General features: G+C 36.7%; 1 non-coding gene across 1 annotated transcript; it reads right to left on the bottom strand.

The window, feature by feature from the left end:
- Positions 1–374: 374 nt before the first annotated feature.
- On the bottom strand, positions 375–481 carry LOC128294652 (small nucleolar RNA R71). Its single transcript, XR_008284960.1, has one exon. It is a non-coding gene; the product is annotated as a small nucleolar RNA R71 (small nucleolar RNA).
- Between the last annotated feature and the right edge of the window lie 5,852 nt (positions 482–6,333).

Below are 6,333 nucleotides of genomic sequence, written 5' to 3'. Positions count from 1 at the left end.
GATAGGGATCGATGCATCAGACAATATGCTGTGCCACTTTTCAGTGAGTTAAATCCAGAATTAGAAGGTCAGATATTGAGGCAACCCAATTTGAATTGAAACTAGTGATATTTCAAATGGTCCAAATAGTGGGCCAATTCAGTGGTATGCCCACAGAAGATCTATATCTCCACCTTTGATTGTTTATGGAGGTGAGAGATTCATTCAAGATAGCTGGTGTGACTGAAGACGCACTAAGGTTGAAGTTATTTCCGTACCCATTACGAGATCGAGCACGAGCATGGCTTAATTCATTGCCACCAAGTTCCATATCTACATGGCAAGAATTAGCAGAGAGATTTTTGGCTGAGTATTTCCAGCCTAACAAAAACGCTAAGTTGAGGAACGAGATCACAACTTTCCAACAGTTGGATGACGAGTTTTTGTATGAGGCTTGGGAGCGATTCGAGGAGTTACTTTGTAAGTGTCCTCATCATGGGATTCCTTATTGTATCCAGTTGGAGACATTCTATAATGGTCTCAATGCACATACAAGATTGGTGGTAGATGCTTCTGTGAATGATGTAATTTTGTCTAAGTCTAATAATGAGGCTTATGAGATCATTGAAAGGATCACAAGTAATAACTATCAATAGCCAACAAATCGAACAGCTTCAGGAAGACGTGTAGCCGAAGTTCATAAAGTTGACGCCCTCACTTCATTATTAGCTCCGGTATCGTCTATTTCCTCTATGTTAAAACAGTTTACCGCTAATAGTGCTAATAATTTTGTAGCTAAGCAAATAATTTCCTGTGTGTACTGTAGAGAAGGTCATTCTTTTGAGAATTGTCCATCAAATCCTGAGTCAGTGTACTATGTGGGGAACCAACATTAAAATAGGAGTGGGCAAGGACCCCAGTCCAACTTCTATAATCCTTCATGGCATAATCATCCTAATTTTTCTTGGAGCAACGAAGGAAATAGACCAAACAACAACTTATTACAACATAGACCCAACAAATCTCAAAGGTTTAATCAGCAAGCTCCAAAACCACCTCAAGCTGAGGCATTAAATAGTTTGGAGAACTTGTTGAAAGCATACATGGCAAAGAATGACACTTTGATCCAAAGCCAAGTAGCAACACTGAAAAATTTGGAAAACCAAATAGGTCTGTTAGCTACGGAGCTTCGTAATAGACTGCAAGGAACTTTGCTGAGCAATACTGAGAATCTAAGAAATTTGGGTAAAGAACATATCAAGGCAGTGACATTGCGAAGTGGTAAAATTTTGGAACCTCGATTAATTGATGTCGAAGATAAGCCCGTTGAGAAGAATCAATCAGCTGTTGAAATTCCTACACCAAAAGAGTCAGAATCTGCAAAAACTGACAAGGTAAATCCTAACTTAGTGAATTCAAATACTTTAACATCTTCTTTGGATGCAGATTTACCTACTCTGAAGAGTTATCTGACTCAACCGAAAGTTCTATCACCTCTATATCCACAAAGATTGCAGCAACACAAGCAGAAACAAAAGGTGCAATTCAAGAAGTTTTTGGATGTTCTGAAGCAGTTACACATCAATATCCCATTGGTCGAGGCTTTAGAACAAATGCCAAATTATGTGAAGTTTATGAAGGATATACTACCCAATAAGAAACGACTGAGCGAGTATGAGACTGTTGCCTTGACAAAGGAGTGCAGTGCGTTCTTGTAGAACAAACTGCCACCGAAATTGAAAGACCCAGAAAGCTTTACTATACCCTATAACATTGGTGAATCTTACTGTGGTAAAGCTCTGTGTGATTTAGGAGCGAGTATCAACTTGATGCCTAAGTCTATTTTCAAGATGCTAGGGATAAGTGAAGTAAGACCTACAACTGTGATGCTTCAACTAGCAGATCGATCTTTAGCATATCCTGGGGGAAAGATCGAGGATGTTTTGGTAAGAGTTGATACATTTATTTTTTTTGCTGGTTTCATTATCTTAGATTTTGAAGCAGATAAGGAAGTGTCGATTATCCTTGAGAGACCTTTCTTAGCTAAGAAAAATGAGAGTAACAAGTTGATTCCAACAAGAACTGTTACTAGTTGGAGAATTTGTATTGATTACAGAAATTTGAATAAAGCCACTTGGAATGACCATTTGTCTTTATCTTTTATGGATCAGGTGTTAGATCGACTGGCAGGTAATGAATTCTATTATTTTTTAGATGGATATTCGGGATATAACCAAATAACTATAGCTCCGAAGGACCAACATAAAACAACATTTACTTGTCCATACGGTATGTTTGCTTTTAGCCGAATGCCTTTTGGTTTATGCAATACACCTGCAACATTTCAACGATGCATGATGGCAATATTCACTGATATGGTTGAAAATTTTGTTGAGGTTTTCATGGATGATTTTTCTATTTTTGGTAACAATTATGATATTTTTTGAGTAATTTGGATAAGGTACTAAAGAGATGTGAAGAGACGAATCTTATCTTTAACTGGAAAAATGCCATTTTGTGGTTAAGGGATTGTCTTAGGGCATAAAATCTCAAAGAGAGGAATTGAAGTCGATAAAGCAAAGGTGGATGTAATTGAAAGATTACCAGCCCCAATTAATGTGCAAGGAGTCAGAAGTTTCTTAAGCCATGCCGATTTTTACCAAAGGTTTATCAAAGATTTCTCAAAAATTTCTAAATCGTTGTGTTTGTTGTTAGAGAAAGATATAGTGTTTGATTTCAACAAAGTATGTTTGGAAGCTTTTAAAGATCTAAAAAAAGGGTTAATCTCAGCCCCAATAATCGTTACACCTGATTGGAGCTCACCTTTTGAGTTGATGTACGATGCAAGTGATTATGCCATTGGAGCTGTGATGGGTCAAAGAAGAAACAAAGTGTTTCACCATATTTACTATGCAAGTAGAACTTTGACGGGAGCCCAACTCAATTATACGATAACTGAAAAGGAAGTCTTTGCTATAGCTTTTACTTTTGACAAATTCTGCTCATATCTTACAGGTATCAAAGTTATAGTATTTACTGACCATGTGGCCCTTAAATAGTTACTCACGAAAAAAGATGAGAAACCAAGGCTAATTCGTTGGATACTGTTACTCTAGGAATTTGAACTTGAGATCTAAGACAAAAAATGTGTCTAAAATCAAATAGCTGATCATCTGTCGAGGTTGAAGCAAGATGAGGTAACTCGATCATGTGTGCCTATCAATGAGAATTTCCCAGATGAACATTTATTTAAGGTAAGTCGAATTCATGAAACACCTTGGTTTGTTGATTTTGCCAATTATCTTGCATGTGGAATAATTCTTCGAGAAATGACATACCAACAAAGGAAAAAATTCCTTCATGATAGTTGATATTATTTTTGGGAGGATCCGTTTTTGTTTAAACAGTATGCAGATAATATAATTCGAAGGTGTGTAGCTGAAAGTGAGATTGCTGAGATCTTGTATCATTGCCATTCATCTCCAAGTGGGGGACACTTTGGTGGTTCACGTACTACAGCAAAGATTTTGCAAGTAGGTTTCTTTTGGCCTACATTATTTAAAGATGCTTATCTTATGTGAAGAACTGTGATAAATTCCAAAGGACCGGAAATATATCAAGGAGGAATGAGATGCCCTTAACAAACATTTTGGATATTGAATTGTTAGACGTATGGGGCATTAACTTCTTAGGCCCATTTCCCTCTTTGTATGGGAACAAATACATCTTAGTTGCTGTGGACTATGTCTCCAAGTGGATTGAAGCTGAAGCATACCCTACAAATGATGGTAAGGTAGTCATGCGATTCCTACATAAGCATGTGTTTACACGATTTGGGACACCAAGAGCTATTACTAATGATGAAGGTTCTCACTTTGTGAAACAAATGACTTAAGTAGTTGGTTGACAAATATGATGTGAAGCACAAGATTGCTACTACCTATCACCCCCAATCTAATGGGCAAGTTGAAAGAATGAACTGTGAAATCAAAAGTATCCTTGAAAGGGTAGTACGCCCTAGCAGAAAAGATTGGTCTCGAAGGCTCAATGATGCATTATGGGCATATTGAATAACATTTAAGACACCGTTAGGTATGACTTCTTATCGGTTAATATTTGGAAAGGCATGTCATTTGCCATTAGAGTTGGAGAATAAAGCTTATTGGGCTTTGAAGCAGTTGAACTTTGATCTTAAGCAAGCTGGTGAGAGAATGATGTTACAACTTGATGAGTTGGAAGAGCTGAGGTTGTTTTCCTATGAGAATGTCAAAATGAATAAAGAAATATCAAAGAGATGCCATGATAGTCATATACAACCTCACGATTTTAAAAAAGGTCAGAAGGATTTGTTGTTTAATTCAAGGTTGAAGTTATTTCTTGGGAAGCTTAAATCCTAATGGAAAGGACCCTATACCATATACCGAGTTTATCCTTATGGAGCTATTGAATTATACGACAATTACGGAGGTATGTTTAAAAATGGTCAACGTCTTAAACACTACTGAGATGGTGAAGTTGAGCGAGTTGAATCCTCATTCAAATTAACAAACCCTTGATTTTTCATGAACTTGTTTTGTAAATAAATAAATAATTAGAACTTATTTTCTTAACTTATTACATTTAATTAATTTTGTCTAAGGAGATTGGAACTTAAGCAAGACTGCAGTGACCCCTCCAACCTTTCTTGGGAATTAATTTAATGTAATTTTTTAAGAAAAAAATTTCTAATTAAGATTTAAAATTTATAAGTTTCATTTGTTTTGTTTAAATTTTAATTTTTCATGTTAATAAAAGGGGTCAAATTTGGCCCAAGTACTAATCAGTTTTTTTTTCTTGAGTAAGTTTATGAATACAGTCTGAATTTAAGGCTCGAGACAGCAAAAAGGAGGGAAAAATCCATCTTTGCTGCCACTCCCATTACTTGCCGCCCAAGTAACCCTAATGTAGCTAAATTTTCGCTACATGTTGCCCTAATTCTTCCCTATATAAACTCCTCTTCATTCTACTATTTTTCATATCCCTCAGAGTAATTTGCTTAACCCTAAAAATCCCTAAATCTCTCTCTTATGCCGCTAGCCTCAAATCCCAAAAGAAACCCTAGTTTCTCTTCCCTTTTTGCCAAAATCACCTATTGCCGTCGTCAGAAGATTGTCAAAGCACCAACGTTGCTACCGCACATAGTTGTTGTCGCACACACCGGCGTTGCTGTCACACGCTATCATTACAGCCGTACCATCCTTGTCGTCGTAAGTTTTTCGTCGTAGTAGGTCTTTACCTACCTTTCCGATTTCTCTTTTCCCCCTTGTGCAGAAACTTTGCCAAATTCTCAAGAAAACATATAATGTCTCGCAAAAGAAATAGGTCTTCAAAGACTACTCCTGAAAACCCAATTTTGATCGATGATGAAGTGAAAGAGAGATTTGATTCAATCTTCAAGCATCAACTTATGATGTCGGAAAAAGGTTTTAACTTGAAGAGTCATGATTTTATGGTTGTTTCTATACTGATTAGAAACAAAATCAATGCTCTCAAGTGGGAACGATTTTGTGATGCTTGTTCACTTCCCGATGATGAACTAGTTCAAGAATTTTAAGCTAGTTTGACTATGCAAGATGCTACTGAGGTTATCGTTCGAAAGAAAAAGGTACCTCTTACTTCTAAGTCTATCAATGATTTGTTTAACTTACCTAATGTTGAAGAAGATGTGTACTACCCTGTGATGAACAATATCAATTGGGATTTTCTTCAACAAGTGCTTGATATTGTGGCAAATCCGGGACCCCAATGAATTATAAGAAAGTTTGGGAGTCATTCTTGCCAAAGAAAATTCCTAAAACCAGTAGCAAAGGTATGGTTTTTATTTCGTTCGCTATAGTTTTATGCCTATCTCACATAGTTCCACCATCTCGATGGAACGGATGCTCTTATTATTTGCAATTTTGATAGAAAAGTCCATTAATGTTGGGAAAATAATTCTCAATGAGGTTCATGATTGTGCTAAAAAGAAGGAAGGAAGTTATTTCCCATCATTAATCACTTCACTTTGCTTAAGGGCTCATGTTAAAACACAAGCAAATCTGAAGGGGCAATATGTTCAAGGGTGCATTACAAATCATGATCTTGAAAGGTTAGTAAAGAAGGTGCATGAGTTGAATCAAGGCGAGCAAGAAGAGCCAACTGAACCAGATACCGAGGAGTCAACAAATGAAACCGAAACTGAAGCTAATTCAGTTACAGACACTGAAGAAGAATCTGATAAGGAACTGAACAGTCTTAAACAAGTTAAAGGATCTGCAAACCCTGAAACAAAGGTTGAGCTAGAAGAAGAAATAGTCAAGCTAAGTGTTGAACCTG

The sequence above is a fragment of the Gossypium arboreum genome, chromosome 6 (assembly GCF_025698485.1).
Source record: "Gossypium arboreum isolate Shixiya-1 chromosome 6, ASM2569848v2, whole genome shotgun sequence".
NCBI classification, from domain to species: domain Eukaryota; kingdom Viridiplantae; phylum Streptophyta; class Magnoliopsida; order Malvales; family Malvaceae; genus Gossypium; species Gossypium arboreum.
The sequence above is the reverse complement of the archived record's forward strand: the minus strand, read 5'-3'. Positions and strand labels throughout refer to the sequence as shown.